The sequence below is a fragment of the Melospiza melodia genome, chromosome 1, assembly GCF_035770615.1.
Source record: "Melospiza melodia melodia isolate bMelMel2 chromosome 1, bMelMel2.pri, whole genome shotgun sequence".
In the NCBI taxonomy this organism is placed as follows: Eukaryota; Metazoa; Chordata; class Aves; order Passeriformes; family Passerellidae; genus Melospiza; species Melospiza melodia.
Genome location: NC_086194.1, coordinates 86,172,900 through 86,195,878, shown reverse-complemented (window position 1 = coordinate 86,195,878; position 22,979 = coordinate 86,172,900). Strand labels below are relative to the sequence as shown.

General features: G+C 44.5%; 1 protein-coding gene across 1 annotated transcript in view; it reads left to right on the top strand.

Moving 5' to 3' along the window:
• HIVEP1 (HIVEP zinc finger 1) overlaps positions 1–5,175 on the top strand; it is a 131,409-nt gene extending 126,234 nt beyond the window's left edge. Inside the window, exon 11 of the transcript XR_010028385.1 lies at positions 2,210–5,175. The gene's annotated coding sequence lies outside the window, so the exon portion shown is untranslated. The remainder of the gene's footprint in view (positions 1–2,209) is intronic.
• The last annotated feature ends 17,804 nt before the right edge of the window (positions 5,176–22,979 follow it).

The following is a 22,979-nucleotide window of genomic DNA, read 5'->3' as shown; positions in this document are numbered from 1 at the left end:
TGCTGATTCTGTTACTGACTTAGGATGAAAACAAGCTACTTTAAAGTATTTCAAATTGATAATTAGGTAATTTTATATGGAATGTTCATGGGTGGATGAGCATACAGCCATAAGGGTGTAACAGCCTGTAATTCATTGATTTGATGTTCATGTTTTGTTCCAGGAATGTTAAATCAGGAAAGAAAAACAAAAAAAAGGTGTTATTGCCATTTATGTTTGTACATTTCTCCTCTTTATACTGAACAGACTACTCACAATGTTAGGAGGTGACTGGTGATTTTCAGATAGTCCATGAGATCTAAGTCCATGCTAGCTGAAAGATGGCAAGGCTTTACATTCCAATGGTTCAGTCATGGAAACAAAACTTGGAGTTCTGAGATGAGTCAATTAGCTAGGCATGCTTAGTTTTCTTTGGTAATTGTAGGCTTGTTTTCCCCAATAAGGTCAAATGTTAAGGCTTGTTTGGTTTTGTGGCTGTGCTCTTTAGTGTATTTGAAATCCATTACCATGCATGAGGCATTTGTGCTGGAAATGGGCCAACTGAAGGCTGTTTATAAAGTCAAATGCCCCCAGCATTTCCTCTTTTTGTTGAGTTCAGGCACTTACAACATCCCTTTGGGCTTCACAAGTTCCATTTTCAGGTCATTCAGGTCTGAGGTGTTTTGATGTTGGTACCTAAGTACCTCAGGGCTGGATTCCTCCTTCTGAGAAAGAGAGCATGTGACACAGGTGACAGTTCCATTTCATATCATGAATAATAAGCTCTCCGTTAAAACCACTGACTGCTAAGAGCCCTTTGCCATCCCATCATCTTCCTGCTCCAGATCCAGATATGGAAGTGAGTTCAGAGCCCACTTGTTGGCACAGCTCTCCATCCCTGTTGCAGCCCCACTTTCATGAGGGATTTTTCACAGAGTGCCTGTGGAAGGCAAGAGTGATCCCTGGACTCTCCCTGGACATGAACTTGCAGTGAGGGACACAGCATGGAGGGAGCACCACTGAGAACATCCACCCACCTCCCAGGAGCACCAGGACAAGGTGCACCTGTAGGGATTTTGCTCAGTGCTGGGCCTCATGCAGGAGCAGATTTTGCAAAAGGAGTTTGCCTCATTGCAGGAGGGTTGGAATAGATGACCTTTGAAAGGTCCCTTTCAACTCAAACATGATTCTGTGAACAGGACCTACCCAGACCTGAAGCACTTGAGTGGAAAGCCATTATCTTGTGACTTAACCCTTCCCATCCCTTATGATCAAGGCAAATCAAGTCAAAATGAAGGATTAAAAGGCATATTTTGACAGAAATTTTTGACTAATCAGAAAGAATTTTGACAAGAAGCCAAAATTCCCTGTTTGAACAGAACATTACTACATCCCCTGATTCTGCTAATGCTCAAAAATTCCCCAGCCTGAGCAGCTGCCCTTCTGGCACCCAGCTGTCCTGCACAGGATCTAACAAAGTAGTATCCTTCAGGAACACTGTGTCCAGAGTGATCACACCCTTTGTACAACCCAACCACAAGGGCTTCATCCTGAACACATGAGCATGAGGAGGAGGAGATGGTGCTGCCCATTCCTTCTACACTCAGCTACCAACACCGCAGTGGTGGCACTCTCTGCCACCAAGAGGTGCCAGCAAGATGCAGTCAGCATCCTCTAGTGCAGCATCAGCTCCCTCCTTGTCAGCCAGGGATTACACAGCAAGGGAGGTTGGTGTCCCTCAGGTCCCTGGGTGAAAGGACAGCTCTGTTAATTACACCTCCCTCCCAGGAGCTGCTCCAAGCTCCTGTGCTCTGGCCAGGCCAGCTGCAGGCACTCACTGGCTGAAAGGAGGCCAGGAGAGAAGAAAGAGGGAAAGATAAACCAAGCTGCAAGACAGAGCAAGCCAGGGAGAGCATGGCACTGTAACCAGGCTGTTGGGCTGTCTGGGCACAGGAAGGCAGCTCTTGTACCTCAGACCTGTTACCCAGTGTTAGGTGTGTCCCTGGTTTGCAAAAACAGTCTAGGTGCCAGAACAGAAGCAAGTGTTGAAACAGTGCCTCTTTGCAAAACAGAAGTCATGTTTTCATCTGGACACCAGACAGTTTTGCTCCACCAAAAATTCAAGTGGGTGGTTCAGAAACCATTTTTGACACTTAAAGGTTTAAATTGTGTTTCTCTCTTTGTTTATTCCCACACCTATAATGATCTGTGACGCTTTTCTTATTTACAGTGCTTCAGAGCAAGAGCTCACACATCTAATGCTGATTAATGCTGCTGGACTGAGCAACTGGCTCCCCTGTGGATATCCTGTTTTCCTGTGAATCATCACTCCTTGAGACATCCTCCAACTCAGATCAAAGGTCCCGAATGTATTAGATATGAAGACATCAGACAGCTCTAACAGATTAGAAAAGACACACACAAAGAAGTGTGCCCCAGCTTCTCCCTCATGTCCTGCTGAAAACTGGCACAATGAACATAATCCTAAGCTCTTATCATAAAAAGTAGAAAGACAAAAAAGAAGAAAAAATGGAGAGAGACTTTGGGAATGTAGTATACCCGAAGATTTCTGCAATTTGCCCTTTCTAGGTATTTGCACTTTTGTACTTACTTAGTTCTCCCTTACAGTTGTGAACTTCTCAGGCCAGATTCTCATCTGATGGAAAATGACACCCTTGAGCTTCAGCAAGACCTGCACCAACTGTGTCAGCAGAGGACTTGGGACTATCCCTTTAAGCACTGAGCCTTGCCTACAAACACAAAAATTAAAGAAACATGAACACCTGTGGTCTGTTTTTTTCACGTTTGTGTAGTCTGCTGCATCCTCTGTGGTTTTATTCAATTTTCCATATAGCTACATGAACAACTGAAAGGGTCCTGTGCCAGTGAGATGCCAAAACCTGAGGTCATGAGGTCAAACTAGATTATCTTAATAGTCTCTTCCCCCCTTGCAATCTTTGCACACAGGTTTTATCTGATAAAGGAGTTAAAGTCTTTATTTCAGCAACGTTTGATCTTGAAGATTACACAAATAATTAGTCTTTTAAGCTTCTGAGCTTTTTTTAAAATAGAATTTTAAACTCTCCTTTTAATGGATGCCTTTTAATCCTTATGTTTAAGTGTAAGAGCCATGCTTGATCTAAGAGGACAGACAATGTGTTTGGATAGTCAGAAGGCCATTTTTATGGGAATGTTTGAAGAATGCATTGTGTTTTTTCAAGCTCTTCCTCCAGTCAGTGGAAAGAGCTGACTGAGGGACCAGAGGACAGTCTTTTGTTGTCACGAAGCTCCTATCAAAGAAGATAGGACGTGCTGCTCTTACGTCTTAGAGTGGACTGTGCCAGACTTTCTTTTTTTGTCCTAGACTTCTAACTCTTCTTGTATCCTTCTGCACTTGGAAGGGAAAAGAAACCCTTTTAACCTTATGCACTGTGATTACTCACTTGAAGGCAGTGGAGGAAAGAATACCCAGCAGGAGCACACTCTGCAAACACTCAGCAAAATCATTGGATCTGCATATTTTTAATCAATGAGGTCTTGGCAAAATAAAGGGTGGTCATTTTTATCCAGACTGTAGTTTGTCCAAGTCCCTGGGTGAGGTTCAGCTGTTTATGTTTTCTTTGAGGAAAAATCTCCTCAAGGCCCGGTGCTGAGTCGTTCTTTGCCTCCAAAAAAACCCCCAGTGTGGGAGTGCTGGCATATGGCAGGGCTCTGAGAGGCATGTGAGCTGAGCCCAGAGTTTGCCCCTGATGCAGCTCAGGCAGCCATCAGGGCCACTGCAACCACCCAAAGGAGCTGGGACTGGGTTTGAAGGAATTAGAGCCAAATGACATGAAAAATATTAACCTTCTGCATAGAAACAGAAACCTCACTGCCCATTCCTGAGGACAAACGGATAATCTTTTTTATTTTCAGTATCAGTGGAATTGCTGTTGTTTTCATTACCTTCTCCTTTTAATTGGATCCATGTATGCAATACACATGTATTTAGAAATGCACTGGAAATAGTGATGGATAACATTGTTTTCCAACATTTGAAAGAGGAGGGGGGCAATTGTTGGTATGTCCAGTCTGGGAAGCAGTAGGAATACCACAGCACATGCTTGAGACTTCGCTAGGCATGTAGGACATTAAACCAGATGCTTCACCTCCCTCACATTCCTCCCTGCCAGTTCATCTGGGGCAGGGATAAGGGAGCTGGGGACTGCTGCCTTTTTACCCAGTGCTGCCTTGTTCCTCAAAAGGGCTCAGCCTCTTACCTCCTCCTGCTGGGGACCATCTACTGAGCACACCTCATGTTCTGTACGTGCACGGTAACACAGTTTTGTCAGGCCCAGCAAATCATGCCATGCCTTGGGTTGGAACGGGTTGTACTGCACTAAATAGTTTATTTAGTTGTTGTTTTGGACTTCAGAGGCCATCTCATTCCAACCCCTCTGCCATGTGCAGGGCTGCCCCCCTTGCGGAATACTGACCAGACAATAAACCTGTTGGAGTAATGATGATGCCAAGCCATCACTTCCCGGGGGAAAGTGGAGCTGGAGGTTGTGTGTGTCTCACCAGCAATCGTCTTGTGACTTTCTGGCCCAGCATAAAAAAAGAGAGCTCTCTGAGAAGGGGTTGGAATTTGATGCTTGGGAAGGTGATGGGAAATACTTTTCAAATATTTGATTGGGCCAGAAAATTAGGACAAAGAAGCCAAAGCCTGGCCTCAGCATTGTCACAAGCAGTTCCTACTGCCTTTGGGAAGGCCAGGATTTCACTCATGGATTTTTAACGCTGGCACAGAGACAGTGTCTTACAACAGAGGATGGGCATTTCTGGCTCTGTGGGGATTGCTGTTAATGACACTGGAAAGTGATTTTTTTTTCTATTTTTTTTTAACCTGGCATTGCTCCTTCAAGCAAATTAAAGTCTGATAGGTTCACATTTCTATGTGTCATTTACCCAGACACCTACTGCAGGGCCTAAAGCTTGTGGCTGCTGGAGAGATTAAATCCTACTAATGCGCTTTTCCTAACACACTGAGGGAATCTGGAGTCTCTCCTTTTGAAGCTGACTTGCTATTTTGACTAATTGCTTCTGGTAACAGTTAATAGCATTTTGCAAAGGCACTTCATCTGCTGACAGCAGATTGATGTAAGGAAGGGACACAGTTCACATTTCCAAAGGGAGCATTGGGAAACCCATTACCAGCTTCATTAATCTGTTAATAATAAAATTAAAGTACAAATAAAATGTGACAAATTGAGTTCTGTTGTGAAAGTCACTTTAACAGGAGGCTCTGAATAAAGGTCAAAACAGACTCTGATTTCTGCTGTGTTCTAACAGTAGAATCAGAGGAGAGCATTGTAGAAACACTATAATTAATCTAGCAATACTATAATTGTCCCCAAACGATAGAGAGTTTGAGGAGTGATTTTTTTTTCCTTTTTCCTTGAGAACATTTACAAAACCTAGAACATAAAGCTCTGTCACACAACATTTAAGTGCTAATCCAATTTCACAGGAAGCTTTCCACAATGTAGGAATGGTAGACAGGCTTGCTCTCACTGCTTGCCTCCTTGTGGCTGCTGCATCAGTCAGAACTCAAGTTTACCCAGCACAAGGGCAAAAGAGAGAAGAAAAGCCCTGGGGGTGTAGATCTTCTAACAGCTGTCAAAGGAATGAGCCTGGCACTGGACACTGGCTTCACCAGAGTCTATCAGCCAGATCAGACTTCCCTTTTCCGGCAAGGATGGCACTGGCTTGCCAAACTTGTTTAAAATTAAAATGGATTTACTTTTACAGTAATCCCCCAAACCTATTGATACTCCCTGCATCAGCCTTCCTAGCCACATTCAAGTTAGCAGGATATCTTAATCTAGACTCTATTCTTAAATAATCCTCCTGCTAGGACCTTCAGCTAAAACTGCAGAAAAAAACCTGCTAAGAATGAGACTGATTCATCTCTCTAAGGCACAGTGTGAATGGGTCCATTGAAAAAGATCAAATTTATCAAATTCCTTATTACTGTTGAGCAATTGCCCCAAAAGGAGTCAGTCAGTCACAGAGCATAATTTGGAGCCACAGCTGCAGTGAATGGAGAGCTCCTGCAGCCTGGCAGAGCAGCCTCTGCTGGGAGCACCTGAACCAAAGGCATGCTATTAAAGAACCCAGCCAGGCAAGCAAATACATAAACACGTTAATGTGAAGTGTTTGAGGGGAATGGCTCATTAAGTCAGGCAGAATAACAATGCAGAAAAGTAATAGCTCTATTTTAAAAATCGGCAGGAGGAAAAGGAGAAAGTTGTCCTTTTGTTCTATGCGAGCCAAAAGGAGTCTGTAGAGCCTCCTCTTCTCCAGTCATTTCAGGGATAATCCAGACACTGAAGAGACCAGATTTCCAGTTTGAGAGCACCATATGGAGTCAGCTATGTCAGGAAGGATGCAAGGGGAGGGAGAGGATAAAGAATAAGGGAAGGAGAACACCATTGTTACCTGGTCTCATGGAAGATGTGAACAGCTAGGTGAGGAATTGCCCCAGAGCTGATGGGTTGAGGATCAGGATAAGACAAGAAGCCTGGAGCAGATGCCTATCAGTGTGAAAACACTCATAGATTGGAAATGGGGTATAAACTGAGCTTAGCAGCCAGAGAGCCGTGTGGGTTCCGAGAGGAGCTCTTAAGGAGAGAGACAGACTATGGAAGCGGGAGAGGGCAGCAAGAAAGCTGCTGCCTCTGGGTAGGTGAATTTTTCATTGGCACGGTGGCCTCACAGAGGAAGGAGCAGGACTGGGGCTCACATGAGCAGATCTTCCTGCCACAATGTGTAGCAAGAATTACTCTTGTGCTCAGACTGATTTTAGACTGCTTTAGACTCAGACTGCTTGCTTTACACTCTGTCTCATATTTAATATCTATTTGTGATAAACATCAAGTCAGACCTCTAATACTTGTGGTAGTGATTTGAGCACTAGAAGTGCATCAATCCAGTTCAGTTTGGGTTCATAGAGAGCTAAGTCGTCTGTGGATGGGGCAAGATTTTTGGAAAAGCAATGATGGGCAGGCCCAGGATTGCAGCTGCTTTGGGATGTGGAAGTAACCTGCCTTGACTCTTCTTTGTCAAGGACTCTCTCCAGCTAAGAGAGTACCACTTCCTACCTCCTTGTTCCCATTTCCCATCAATTTTCCTATAATTTCAAAGTGGATCTTTTTCAGACAGTGTTTGTATAAGGCGAGGAAGACAAGTTCTGGTATCTCTCCACTTGCTTTTCTCTCTTCTGTTCAGCAGAAATTTGTGCATTCTTGACCCAGTGTGAGCCTGAGGGATATGGCCACAACAACTGTAAAAGAACATCCCCAGGTCTGTTTGATACCCACCAAATTCCTGAGTGTCCCTCCAAGTCTTTGCTGACCACATCTGCTGCACCACGAGGAAGGCAGCTTTGTATTGCTGTTGGTTATGTATGGGATCCTGCAGCTGCCTGCTGTAAAAGCAATCATGCCTCAGGCTTTTCTTTCTGTATAATATGTGTTTCTCTCATAATTGCTTTCATTTTTGCCTTTCCCAAGAGTTCTGCCTTGTAAAAAATTAGAGAGAACTACCCTATGAAGAGAATTAACATCAAATATGGAAGACCTAATGCCTGAATGCCCAAACACAGCTCCAGTAGTCCAGTCAGTCATTATAACTCTGGGATCAGCATGCGCTCTAAGTCATTCCAACTCTGCAATTTAATTCTTCAAAGGCACTGTTATTATGGCAAAAACATGGCCCTACTGGCCAAGCACCAGGAGCCTCAGCTGAGCCTCAGATAGACATCCATGTGTCTATCTGTTGTGCCAGGGTCATCTGTAGGAGAACCTTCACAAAAATTGCCATACAGTCTAAATGGCTGCTGTCGCTCCTTCAAGAGGCTCTCTTTAAGCTCTTCAGGGCTTCTCACACTAAAATAAAAGAGTAGGTAATAAGAAATAAATCAGCTTTTAGCAACAAAAGAGTAGCCTGCTCATGATTAGAGAGAAGTATAAGTGATGGTAGCTTGGAAAACCCAGCTATTAAATCTCAAACAAGGGCGGGGTATTTTTCTTTTTTTTTCTTTTTTTTTTTTTTCTTTTTTTTCTTTTCTAGGGAGGGGCAGAGGAAAAAATTATTCAATCTGGCAAAGAATAAAGAAGCAGCAAAGACCTGAAGCTAGAAGCTTAAGTGAGACGCGTGAGTTGTTACAAAGATAGAAGGCAAATGAGGATACATAGCCAATATGAGTTTAATATGGGATGTTCCCCATTCCTTTCAGTCTTATGTCAATATTTGGATAACTTTCTCCATGGCTCAATCACAACTTCTGAGCTGACAGAGAATTTATTGAATGAGCCTCTTTGGCTCCAATTAAACAGAAGATAGAGCAGAGAGTCCTAATGCTCCCCATGGCTGTAAAATTTATAGACATATGAATTTATGGGAAGGGAGTTTGCTTTTAAGATCCCAGTGTCTGGCTGGTTGCCTGGTGTGAGGGAAGGATGAATCTACCTGCAGGAATATGTGCTGGACACTGAGCCATGCCTGCCCTCCAGGCACTCAGTGCCACCAATATCCTCAGCTTACAGCTGGATCCAACTCAGTATTTTCAACACATTTTCTAGGGCACAGTTACATCCTAAAGTCCAAGCCTGAAACCTGCCATGATTTATGTTCTTGACCTGCTGCAAGCAGTGTAATGGACTGGGGGAATGGTTACCACATCAAACCTAAAGCCAGGTTTATATGAAGTCCAAGGGGCAACTCATTGCTACTAAACTAAAATTCTGCAGAGTTGAGTGTGGGTTTGAAGGTTCAGGGCCCAGAAGGTTCAGAACAGGTACAGGTGAGAAAATATTGTGCTGTTTTGCAGGCCTTGAGCATTGTGGTCTCCTAATCAGTTTAAGAACATAGATTATGCCTTGGTTGTGGAGGCATGAGGAAAGATCTGTAATCAGAAAAGATACTGATAACTGATGGATTTGGTTTCCCCTCTCTTCTGGAAGGCAGCATCTCCCAGGCTTGGCAGGTCAAGTTCCCCAGGCAGCAACACCAAGCTCTCAGCAGGGGCATGGGGACACTCCTGCAAGGAAGGGACTGCCAGTGGCAGGCAGAGCCCTGAAATGCCTGTGTTCTTGTGCTTGGAAGAAAGAAGGTGTCATCAGTCAGGAGTGTACCAGAGGATGGGAAGAAAGGTAGGGTTGGGTCAAGAGCCTGGGGATCAGCAATGCTGGACATTTCAGAGCAGAGGAAATAAAGATCTCACATGTTAGGGGGAACAGGACTTCATGACTTGTCTCCTCCCTGCAAGCAAGTTCACACCAGGGACAGACCTGTGTGTTTATCTGTAGGTCTCTGCCTCAGCTGTCTCCCTCTAAGGAGAAAGGAAGCCAGTAAGGCCAGCAGGTCAGCAGGTGCCTTGGCAGACCGAGCAGCAGGAAACACACAGCTGGGATACAGCCATCAAGTCTTCATCAGGACCATGGGACTCCCACTTGTGGGATTCTCATTCCCCCTACCTCCCCTCTCCTCTTACACTTGCCAATTTTAATTTCATTTTAGGTCTAAGAGTCTCTTTGCTCCTGACATTTCCTCATGTCTTCCCCAAGTAAACCAATATTTAAGACATTAAATATATTCACTGTGCATTGGTATTAAGCAATTGCTTTTAAAAGATAATCTTCCCCTTTCTGTTATTACCCCTTTATTTCCACTGCTACTTTTCTTGGTGAGTTATATGTGGAAGAAATTACTGCTATTTTGTCTTGAGGTTTCCCTGAGGAATCTTGTCAAAATGAACAGTCCTTTTACTAAGCTTTCCTATACAGATTGAGCAGAAATAAAACGAAAATAATTAAATGGCTCCTGAAAGAATCCAGTGCCTAAAACCCTGGGGAAAAATAATGGTTCCATCTACACCATAGTGAAAGGCTTTGCTGAAGCACAATGTTTATGTTCTGCAGAGGGTCTCACAGCATCATCCCCACCAGCAGCAGCTCCGAGAGCTTTCCAGGCGTGCAGTTAAGTGATGTGACTAAAAAGTGTCACCTGTTTGTTCTCACAGCCTCTCCCCACTGGGAGAAACCCATGTGGTGGAGAGCCTTGTTTTGCAAGTACATTACTTCTGTTTGAGTCATAATTTTATTACTGTTTTTAGTATACTTGTTATCATTTGTATCCATTAAAGAAGTTTAGTGGCACTCAGGGAGTGAGTGTGTCTCCTGGATGCCTGTTCTCCTGAATGCTTTGTTCTTCAGTAGGAGATTGAGGAAAAAAAAATTAGCATTAGGAAAGTTTTTCTCAAGTTCGAAATAAGAGGATGAATTTCACACCAGTGATACACCTAATTTGTGCCTACAAATTGGCATGATGAAAAATGTCTTGGCTTATTTTGCTGTGCAAAAATATCCTGCATCCATGCAAAGTTGTAGTTGCCACAGCCTCAAACATGGCTGTGGCATGAAAGCCCTGAAGTCCCTTTCTCTTTTTATACAAAGCCTATGAGGTTTCCTCAACTTTGGAACTTTTCCTTCTAGTTGGATCAAACAGTCCAAAGCTGTTCAGTTTTCTGGCTCATCTGTTCCCCCTGCTACTTCTCAGAGAGTGAGAATTAATGGGCTCAGTCCTGCAAGACATTGATCCTTCTGGCACCAGTTCAGCAAACCACTTATGCAAGGGTTTAAATTTTAACTGCCCAGGAGCTGCTGGGGTTAATGGTGCTGTACCAGGGACTGCAGTGGGATCATCTTCCCTGACCCTGCGGCCTGACCTGCTGACATCCCTCTGGCTCCCACGCTGCCATAACTTGGGGGTGACCTCAGCACATGTTTGTTTATCCTGGAATTAAATGGGTATGTGGGGACTTTGCTGGATCTGCCTTGCACTGCCCAGCCCTTAAGTTCAGATATCCACAGAGCAGTCACAGGGGACAGCAGATGGGGTGGGATCAGCTCCATGATGCTGTCCAGTGGCAGCCAGCTACCCTGGCCATGAACTCCTTCAGGCACCCAGGACATGGGCAACCTCTGGGAGGAGCAACCTCCTTCTCACTGTCCCACAACATGTTGTGAGGGTGTTTTGCATTCCAAAGTGTTTCATAGTGAAAGGAGGTGGTGTTGGCACCCAGGTTTGGGTACCCAGGTTTCTGGGGCCCTGGATCTCAGAGGTTTCCTGCAGTGCCATGTTGTAATGGGGAAAAGAGGAGGCCGCCATGTCAAGCAATACCTGTGCATGAATCCGGGTTCTCACGAGTTCTTTGTTCCTTATAGAAACAACAACAGCAACAAAATTCATCTCAGGCATGATCACTCACAAAACTTATGAACCTTTGAAGGCAGCCAAAATTGACCCATCCTTTTTTCTTGAGAGGGGCAGGGGAAACAATCTCCACTGGTCCCAATTACTCTGTTTGCTAGAAAAAATATTCCCGTGTAATGACCTCAGCAGGGAGTGATCAGCTCCTTTTGTGTATTGAATTAAACCTCTGGGGGGACATTAGACCCTCTAATTCGTATTTCTCAGATGCAATTTAAGTCTTTCATCAAAAAATCTCATAATATCTGAGCACTGCGATACCCAGTAGATTCATCTTCATGTGGAGGATGAAAATAGCCAACAACATGTTAACAAATTCCATGGGGAGACTAATTGGAATGATATAAATAATCTAACACGGGCACAAATTTGAAAATATGCTTCTTTGTGGATCACTGAGAACAAAAAGGCTGTTTTAAACATTTTCTTTATGTTAAGATAGAGGTGGGGAAAACCTCCCTAGCCTGCTTATTAAGAATGGAGTGCATGAGCAGTTTCCAAAGGTTAGAGCCCCAAAATGATGCATCGCTATTTCTTACTCAGAAAAAATTCCATGTGCCAGGAAGAATGCTTGCATGAGTTGTCATCATTTCTGCTGCATTAAATTGACCGAGGAAATGACAGCTTTGCATGAGTAACAACTTTCACTTAGGGATAACTGCAGAGAAGAACACTGCTTCCTGTGCAAAGAGCTGATCCCGGATCAAACATCATGTTTTGAGGAGCATGTGTATAATTTCCCAGGTTTGGGGTCTTTTCTGAGAAATGCCTGTGAGTGCAGGACAGCCCCAAGCCTCAAAATGCTTCCTCCACTTGCATCCTGCGAGAGCACTGCTATGACAGAAAACATCAGCACAAATGGGCCTTAGACACAATTCAGCCCCTGGAGTGGGTGGCATTTTATGATGGGAAAAGCAGCATTCCTCCCCTTCCAGCTGGATACTTTATCTAACACCATTGCCTATGACAGCACACTGATGGATGCAGGTCCCTGTGGCAGCTCACCTCCTGAGGAGAAGCAGAGCCTTTGGGAGGATTCTCAGCCACACTGAGAGCTCAGGGCAAGGGGGTTTCTGTGCAGCAAATGCAAAGCTACAGGATGATAGCCCAGGTCAAGGAGAGGGAGGATATGGCTGGGTGTAAAAAGGGGCAGCTGGGAGAAGAGAAGAAAATGCAACAAATTATTTATCAAATAAACAGATACTTTTGCAGTTCAAGTGACACTAAAATATCTAGAAGTCTCAGAGAAGAATAATGGTATTATCAGTATATTAGGAACTTCAAATAATTTTAATCATGATTTTAAGCATAAAACCTGCTTTAATAGTGTTCAGCATCTGTTGTTGAAACATTTTCCATTGGAACGCTTGGTTTTTGCATATGTCTACATATTTACTGCTATTAAAATAGCATATGAAAAGATGCTTATCAGCCCCATCCAAAACATATTTTCTGGCATACAAAGGCTTTAATCTATTTTTGTATTTAATGATCTATAAATAAGCAAACTAAGACAGTCAAATACTGCACATGCAAGCCATGCATACATCAGGTACTAATTTTCAGTGTGTACTCAATTTGTCAAAAAAAATTGAGCAGAATAAGCCTCCTAAGCTCTGGTTAGTTCATTGGGCTGAGGCAGAGTAGAGTTACAGTGGCCCACGAAAAACAGAACAGGAGGTCAGGCCTATTTATGTCCTTTTCCTGGTGGATTTGTGAAGGATAGTTTGCAAGAAGATGTGGCTGGTGAATGATGCCACTGCACTGGAAAAATGACCTGGGGCAGGCATAGCTGTAGAGTGTGGGCTCAGCCTACAGGTACAGGTTATCCTGCTGGAAAAAGGCAAAAACCCCCAAAACTTGTGCTTTTCCAGAGACAGTCCAGACTGAGGAGACCTAACACATGCTGCCACAGCCCAAGTGGTTAATCCTTTGAAGAGAGACCATGATTTATCATCATTCGGTACTAAACTCTTCATGCCTTGCAAGGTAGTAAATGAAACTGTTTATTTAACCAAATCCTGTCAAATCACTTTATCCCTGGAAAGCTGTCTGGAAAACCACAGCTGGCATGAGAGAAGCCAGCTCCCGTTCACTCAGGCCAGAACACCTGAGAAAGACTGATAACAAGTTCTTATTTTTGTCATTGTAAGGGCTACTAGGCACTTCCTTCTGCTCTCTTCTTCAGCCTATCTGCAGATACTTTAATGTTGAGTTTATGTGGCTCAGTTTATGCAGAGCTCATCAATAGTCTGTTCCTGCTGGAATTCCCACCACCAGCCTGCTCTGGGTGAACTGCCAAAGAAAAAGACCAATGTGTTATACAGGAACTCCTTTGTAATCAAGAATATTAAAAGGATAAAAATCGATTCATAATGAATTCAGGAGGCTCTCTCTACATATTTTAACTGCCTGATATTATCTCATTGAAGAGACACTCCAGCCTCACTAAAATGTGTTGTTACACAAGCAAAGCACTCCAGCATTGATTTTTCTCTTGCTGAGGATTATGAAGCAACGTGATTTAAGCAACTCTACTCCTGAGAGTAATGACCAGCCCCTGAAAGTTTAGCCAAGCACAGGAACTTTCTGGACAGAGGCAGTTTTCTATCAGTGCTTCTAATTACATTTGAAGACATGGATTGTCCATTAATATTTTTAAGAGGTGGCTCTATTGAAAAACAGTTATATCGTGAAGCTATGTGCAGAAACTTAAATGAAAGCAATATTTTTTTTAAACTGTGCAACACTTTCTCCTGAATGAGCAGGTCTGTTTTTAGCAGCAGGCCAGAGAGGCCCTCCCTGCACCACCAGTCGTGTCCTGAAGGCTTGTGCACCTGATATGGGAGTTGTGGTTATGAGCTGCAAGTGTCTAAGCTAAAATGCAAGTGGCTGCTGCCCTGGCTTGCATCTGAAGGCACTGAGAGGATGTCACTGTGGTAGCTGTGAGGCGCAAGAGCTGCTGCAGGCTCCCCTCCACCTGCATGCACATCCCGTGGATTTCCTATCAGCAGGACTGAGCTGAACTTGCTCCAAGGCATCCAGCACCTGCCTGTTGTGCAATATTTCTTACTTAGGCAAGAGGGAGAACAAACCTTCCCTGCAGAGATCCCCAAGAGCAAAAATACAAACTGTAGCTATTGGTGAGTGTTTAGTGCTGGAATCATGAACGAATTTGCTTGGCCTTGCACTTCCCACTGCGGCAATCAGCAGCTGTTTGCTGTCGGTGGTGGCTGCCAAACACAGCGCCCTTTTGGAGAGCAAAGAGCCTTGCAGGGCCCTCCTGGTGCTGGCACAGTTTGTAGTTCTCTCTCCAGGATCCCACCACTTGCCCCAGGCTGAGAAAACTGTGAGTTTCTTTGCTGTTTATCATCTACCCCCACTAAACTCCCCAGCCTCTGAGCTGTCCAGATGTGCTGATATCATCCAGGGCCTTGCATAACTTTCCTCTTGGGGAAGAAAAAAAAAATAAAAAATGCTGCAGTAGCAGTTCCTATGGAAATTTATTATTTTAATAAGATCCTCTGAAGCACTCAAACCAAACTAACAGCTGTTCAGAGACCAGTTGTTTCCCCTGACTTCACTGAATTTCTGGGTGAGCGTGGACTTATGAGACATAAATTTGAACGCTTCTAAAACCAAAGCTGAGAAAACTTTAAACCAGAAACGATATCTTGACAAAGCTGAAAACTGAATTTAGCATTCAAGTCCCTGTTTTCTTTTCCCTCTGGACAGAAGACAAAATATCCCTGGTTTATTGCTCTGTTACTAAAGGCATCAAACAGCTTTAGATGTAACATAAGGAAATCTCTTGTGTTAGACTTAGGGCCAAATTGCAGGGATATACCAGAGCTTGCATTAAGAAACCACACCACACAAATTCTCTTCCTGTACAGCCTCTGCAGACTTCACTGTACTACTTCTGACTTACACCAGCACAGGAGAATGGGAAACCAGTCCCAGTACAGCAGGAAGGAGTGCAGGGTGACGACAGGAATCTGCAAAACCTTGCGTGTTTGGGAGGGAGGAATGTAAGGATCTTCCATGACAGGAACTAAGGATCATAAAGCAGAATGAAAATGAAATAAAGGATGTATTTTCTTCACAGGAAATACAAGTGAGCCACAGCAACTGGCTGTGAGATGCTGTGAACAATAAAGCTCATCTGTTTTCTGAAGACTGGGTAACTCAGTGGAATAGGAATCCATGGAGAGCTACTACATTCAAAAGCAGCACCCCTGGCTCAGGACATCTTCTGTGACTCATGGGGGTGACTCACGTTATTTCCTTCTCCATTCTCCTACTCCTTCCTAGGAATCTGCCTTGGACTGATGTTGGTGGCTCTTGGTCTGACACAGCACAGGTGTTCATGCCCGTGGAAAGGGATTGTGGCAGCATGACATCCTTCCCATAGCAAGGCTGCAGAATGCACAAGGGATTTGAATGGATGCACAAGGGATTTGAAGGGGATGCAGTGTAGCACCTGGGCCCTGGATGAGGGTGAGCTAGGTGAGACAACTCCTAGGAGAATGAATTGACTCAAAATATTACCTGGATTTTTGGTTTTCCAACCACTGGTTCACAAAAACTCTCCAGGATCCCACTGAAGACCCTTGTGGCAGCTCAGCCATTCTTGGGTTTTGACTTTAAAGACTTGCCAAAATTTCAGTGGTTTGGATTTGTTGGGGTTTTTTAAAATACAAACAGTGCTCAGGATTATATTTACCATGCTTACTTTAACAGTAAGGTGCAGAGGCTGTTTTTTTCCATACACAGATGCCCCTTAAGAATCAGACAATTTATGCTATTGCCTGAAAAAAGCAAAAAGCATCCTGTCTTAGGACATTTTTGTCAAGATTTTTCCATGTTGTTCTTTGTTTTGTTTTTCAATTAAACATGAAACATGGCATCATGACAGGTGAGAAAAGGTTGCTTCCTTTATCTTGTACATTCAGATGGAATTTATTCCCTTTGTATCACACATGATTAAGCCCAAAACCTTGGTCTTACAGCAGGTCTGCAGTATAATGCCTATAGATTGATGCCATCATCCTTCACAGGTGTGCAAAGGAGTTTGAGAATTCCTAGTTCCCAACAGTTACTTCCTTTGCTCACATGGAAAATGAATGCAAACTGTTCTGAAACTGTGACCCTGGCAGAGTTTTATTTGTAGAAGGAAAGTGAAGAAACTTGCTGGGCTGTGTGGGGAAATATCCACACCTTTTCAAGTCTGGCAGGGCTGTCCTTGTGCAGAGGTGTGGGATGAGCTACTGAGATAGCTCTGCTCCTCTGATCCCTCGGGTGAATGTCCCTGGATTGGGCTGGATCAGGCATTGCTGCCCTCCTCCTTTGCATTTGGCTCTTCAGCATCAGACACTGACAGCAGCTGCTGTCCTCAGCTTTCCAAATTCCCTTCTGTGCATTCCCTCTCCAACAAACTCTCTCTAGAAGAGAAGGGGAGAAAGCTGAGAGACCCCAAAATGCTGCCTTTTCTTGTCCAGAGCCAAGGAAACACCTGCATATTTTGCCACCTAGTAGCCAGCCTACCATGGGCTCACTCAGTTTTGTACAAGGCAATCACAAGTGATGAGGGAAAAGGACTTTTCCAATTCCAACATGCTTAAGCATCTTTCTTGAGAGAAAATCTCTAGTGTATATATAATTTTAAAGGCAATGTTAATTCCCACGGGTCTCAGATACCAATAATCCTTGCAGGGCACTGCACAATTTTCTCAGCAGTCCCTGCATTTCCTCTACACACCAGTTTGAAGATGAACAGCAGAGGGAAGTGTATTGACCCGTCTACCTAAAGACCTAAGCCCAGAAGAGTAACTATGGACTAATAATTCCTCTCCTGCACCAGTGTGAAATGCTTTTAAAGAGCCACTTGTGATCCTCTATTTCAGTCACCGATGCCAGAGGAAGCCAAGGAGACAGCAGGACAAGGCTGGAGATGGAGTGTCTTATCCATCTGAGGGAAAAAACACCCCAGGCACCCATCCTCTGGCTAAAGCTGACTACACCTCCCTATGGAGGTGCCATTAGCCGGGCTGCTTCTTTCAGAGCCTCAAAACAATGTGAGCTGAATCTGGGCCTGTAAAAGACACTCCCACACAGCTTTTAGTGACTATGTGTGCAGTGGCTTTAGGGGGTTCTGCACATCCCCCACATTCCAGGTCCTTAAAATATTTCACCTCAGCAATGTGACCAGCCTGCAGCCCTCTGCTCCCAGAGCTCTCTCCAGCTTTCTTCTTTTCCTCCCTTTCCCATCCACACCACAACTATATCCGGCCTCACTTACCAGCTGTAATTTTCTTTTCCACAGGCTTGGTTTCTTCCTCTTTTAGAACTGCATAACCCTTTGGGCCTGACAATTGGAATGAGGGACAAAGAGGTTAAAATAAAGGAAAAGAAGTCAGAGATATACCTTTTTATTTCTCTTAAAAGCCAGACTTTTGGTTTAGCCCAGAAAAACCTGGAAATCTAACACCCTTGTCCAGCAGCACTCTTAAATAAGCACAGCCACAGGTACAGTCCAGTGGGAGGAAGGAGCCAGAGCTGCCACCAGCTAATTACCCAGCCCACTAGGAAAGCTGCAACAAGCTCCTAAAACATGTCCAAGGAGAAAAACAACAAAAGGAAATCTGGTGGGGTTGGGAGTTGACAGCAGCAGGGAAGGAATAGGTTATTTCAGGAGGATTAAAAGGTCAAAGGACTCAGTGTGGAGAAGCCAGACCAAATCCACCCAAAGCTGTTAGTATGGGATCATCTGAAAAACAAATCCAGGGGCTAATCCCTCAGCCTGCTCGGGAGAGCAGAGCATGTCAAAGATGTACCCCCTCCTCCAGCAAGGCACACCCTGCTTCTGGCTTCATCTGTGGGTGTCCATCCCTCTGTGACACCACCTCGTCCCTTGTCCCAGCTTTGCTCACTCCTTACATGCCAGCAAATGAAAACCTGTAGGGACAAGCAGGAAGCCCAAGGGTGAATTCTTTGTCCCTATACTAAATACAAGCACTGTCACTCCACTCAAAAGGATGGTGCATCAGGGAAGAAAATAGCAAGACTTCCAAGGCAGCTCCCATATGCCCAATTAAGAATTTGTTCTGCTTCCTAGCTGCACAGTGCATTTTGAAGAGTTGTGTGACCACCCCAACGCTGTGAACCTCCCTGGTGAATGTCCTTCACCTCAAAGATATTAAGAGAAACATCAAGAACCACATCTAACAAATTCAGTGGGGCTTTTCAATTCCAATCCTTAGTACTGCCCTCACACAATATTGCCCTTAATAATGTCCTAGTCAAGGGTAGGAGACAGCTCTGTACGCTCCATGGCCTCCTTTGCTCCACAAGTGTCTCTTATAGTTGCTCCTGCCAAACACACCACACTTTTCACACTGCTCAGGTTAGCAAAACAGGCTGCAGAGCAGAAAACAAACAGGAACCTGCTCCTGCTGATGACCCATGAGCACTTCATTTTTTCTCTTCTAAAACTTCAGTCTGAAGGGTATAGACTTGGTTACATTTCCTAACAGACACAAATTCTCTAGAACACAGGGCATCAAAAAAGCAAAACAACTCATGGTTTTCAGCATCCTCAAAGTGAAACAACTCGTGGTTTTCTTTGGGATGCAGCTTTGAGAGAAGGTGTCTCATTTGTGATAAATAGGGCCAGGAGACCAGCTCCTTTAAAAAGGCCTTTATTAAAGACAGCTCTGGGTGGGGAACCCGAGGGGTACAGCTTTGTCTCTCGGCAGAGCTGGGGGTTCCATCCTCACAAGAGTCCTTAGGAAGGCAATATTGGCTCGTAGTCCAGGGGTATCCTCCAAGCTGGGTAATATCCAGTTATGGTGACAGGATGGGATCCGGCTCTGGTCAAGAGTGGGTGACTTAGTGTGGTTCTGATGGGTTAAAGTCAAAGTTTGTGTGCTAGTTCGTTGTTTTGAGAGGGTTCATATAGTTCCCACAGCCTCTCATTTGAATTCAGTCCGGGTGCAAGTCCTCCTGAAAGCAGGGGAGCAGGGGAAGTGGTTCCCGAGGGGAATGGATACAAATCCGGGGTGAGACGGAAAGGGGTACAAATACAGAGTATGACCGGGAGAGATACAAATACAGAGTAAAATAGTAACATCTAACAGCAGCAACTAAAGGCAAGTCTTAGAATTCTAGCCTTCCAGGTTTAACAACAGACTAACACGGGGTACAAATACAGAGTATGAGGAAGAGAGATAAAAATACAGGGTAAAATAGCAACATTTAACAACAGCAACTGAAGGCAAGTCCTAGAACTCTAACATTTACTGTTTAACAACAGACCAACACTTCAAATTAAGACCTTATCAACTTCCTTAACATCAACTACCAATTACTACTCTGAAAAAGAGCTCTCATCTCCAGGATTTCATTCCTCACATCAATCAGGTCTGGATGCAGCCTGTACATGAGACATTCCTATTTGCTGTGCAGGGATCCCTCCAGCTCTAGCTGAGTCCCCCTCTCTCAGAGACAGGGCCCTGCTCTGCTGCCTCTGCCGCACCAGGAGGGCACCGATGTGTGACGGGGCTGCTGGCATCCCCGTCTGAGCACAGCCCAGCCCAGGCCGCTGCTCCGGCTCCCGGCGCCAGGCCGCGGATCCAGGCCCCACCTGGCGGCACCGGGGCTGTGCAAGGCCGGAGAGGCGAGCGCGGCCTGCCCCGGCTCCTTCCCGCAGAGATAACAATTCCTGTTCCTTATTTTATCAACACAAGTTGATTCGTCTGAACAATAAATGCGAGCCCGGAAGCCCTCAGGGAGAGAAAGCTGCGGGCAAAAGTTCTGGGAGGGGAAATTCAGCCCACAGCAAAAAAGAATCCAGGGGGACAGTTTAATTGGGGTATCTCCATAATCCATGCAAGATGTGCTCAGTTTACCAGCAACTGTTTTAGGCACTTATTTGGTGAAAGTCTCAGCCTCGATTTTTAGCTAACAAACAAAAGCAGATATCAGTAATTGCTTGTTGTGGTCATCCGCAGCAATATAGCTTTTAAGTCTTGAATAGCTAAGCAGCCTCTCCAGGCCAGAATAGACTAGGATTTTGTCACTACTCAGGGAAAATCTATTTCTCTTTTCTCCTCCGAGATCACTTCTTTTGGGAACTTGATACTGAGTTGTGTTATTGATTCCCTGCACTGAACCACCTAGGCTCATCTCCTTGCATTCAGATTACCTCTCCAGAACCTGGTGAAATAATGCTTTCAGAAAACATTCGCATGTCTTAACTTCCTACCACCCTCTCATTTTCTTCTTTCCAGAGTGTTCTTTTTTTTTCTTTTTGCAACATCATTTTCCTCTATAAACCTGTTGCTGGCCCCTCCCAAGTAGGAACTTTAAAAATAATTGCTAGGTCTACAAAGGCAGAGGTGGTTTTGTTTGTTTTGTGCCACAGGGTATGTGACATGAAGTTTATTGCATCACTGAAAGTCGTTATTATAATGAAGTACCTCTCCATAGTAGGAACTGGAGGCAAGCCCAGGGTCTATTTGCACCTCCAAGTTTCTATTTTCCTACACTTGGTCTCCCTGACCAGGGAGAAACTTTCTAAGAAATGTCAATGGCCACTTTTGAGACACGGAACAGCATCCTATTTAATATTTCTAACATCCTCAGACATGCAAAAAACCATCATTAAACCCTTGCGGTGAGAGAACCTCACCTTTGACAGATCTGAATGGAGAGAAGAAAAAATATTTCCTGAAGCCCGTTAGACTAAGATCAAACCTGAAAAGGGAGAAATGTCCTCTGCTCAATGAAGCTCCTGAGCTTTGGATTTTATATGAGAGGGGCACACTTCACAAGAGGTCTCAGCAGGGTGACCATATGTACCTGTGAGCTCAGAAACATGAATTTCCTTTCTCAGTATTCCCCAGAATGCCATACCTCAAGAGGTGTTTGAAATCCTTCTTTCACCTGCATTTTGTCACGTACTGGCACCCCAGGAAGCGACACACATCCACCCCTGATGCTGCAGACACCCGAGCATGGGTTTCTATTAAAGCATTTCTATTAAAGAATTCTCAAAGCCAGTGGAGCTGCTCATGCAGTCAGCACCTCTGAGCACAGGTTACCTGCTCCAATGAGCACTGCAGCAGGAACCTTGCAGTCCCAGCAGCTACATGGATCTTCTGTTGGAGCTGTCTCTCTTGGGTGGCCCTCCATGAATGTGTGTTTCTTCCTTGTGCTCAGTTCTAGGGCTTGACTCCTTAATTTTTTTGTCTTTCATACCACTTTGGTTTGTGGTGCTCTGGGACTGACTCAAGTGTTAATGTTACATTGCAGAGAGGATGCAGCACTCTGTAATTCCTTCATTGATTAGCTGTATTTCTCATGCTGTGGGTCAATGTGTCTGCTCCATGACTCTGGGCTGTCAAATAACCTTTGAGAAAACCATGCCCTTGCTGATAAGACCAAAGAAATGAAAAATGGGGAAAAAAAAAGGGGGGGGGGGGTTGGCAGAGCAGTTTCTATTGCATGCACTAATCAGTGCCTCATTTGGCTACAGTGTACTTTGATACAAGGAAATGCCTGGCAGGCTCACTATCTCAAGGCAGCAGTTCACCTGCTGTAAGTGTTCCTGAGGAGGAGGATGAGGAGACAGAGCTCCAGTTCCATGGACCCTGTGAACCCTTCTGGGAAGGTCTGCACTGCAGCCTGCCCCAGGACCAAGCTCCCTGCCCTCCTGGCTGCAGCTGGGGAGATGGAGATGGGCAGTGCTGGCCCTGCTTGCTGATTTCCCAGCGTTTCTCACACCACAGAGCCACTGGCAAGGTCCAAGAACCAGCCCCTTTACTGCAACTGAGCTGTCACCCATTTATGTTCTGTACAGTACACACAGCAATGGTGGCATGGACACAGCAAGCAAGGTCTGGGCTGAAGATAGAAACACAAAGAAACACAGAATGTTTGGGGTTTAAAGAGACCTTTAAGACCATCCATTTCCAACTTCCCTGTCACTTCCAGGTCTGGGACATCCACCATTTCTCCAGGCAACCTGTTCCAATGTCTCACCACCCTTATCATAATTAATTTCTTCCTTATGTCCAATTTAATTCTACCCTTGCAGTATATAATTGTTGTGCTTTTCCTGTCACTACAGGTCTTCATAAAAAACCTCTCTCCATCTTTCTTGCAAGCCTCCCTTATGTACTGAAAATGCATGGTAAGGTTTCCCCAGAGATGCAAAGATGATTGTTTCCAGTAAAAGTCTCTCTTTTCTACCAGTGTTGGAAATCCCACCTTCCCATTGTAAGGAATATCTTACACAATCACAAGCAAACTTCAAGGAAAAAAGGATGCTATTTCATTCAAGTGTCACAACTGATATTTCTATTAAATGAAAGAGTGGAAAAATTGTGAATACTAATGGCAGCAAAGGGTAGGTGCCCTCAGGTGCCCTGCTTCTTCCTATTTTTATAACAAGGGTAAGTGGATGGAAATGAGACACAGATCTGCTAATGAACATGGCGTAATTTCTCTAGAAGAAGGAAGTGAGGATTCCTTTTTTGCCCGATCTTAAACCATTTTCCTGTCAAGATAAGTGGGTTTTGAGAGGATCACTTTGTCTTGATGCTTTTGATTTCTACTTTGCCAGTGGAACAAGAAAGCTGCAAAGAAACAGACAAATATTTGAACTGTGTCATGTGGCCCAATAC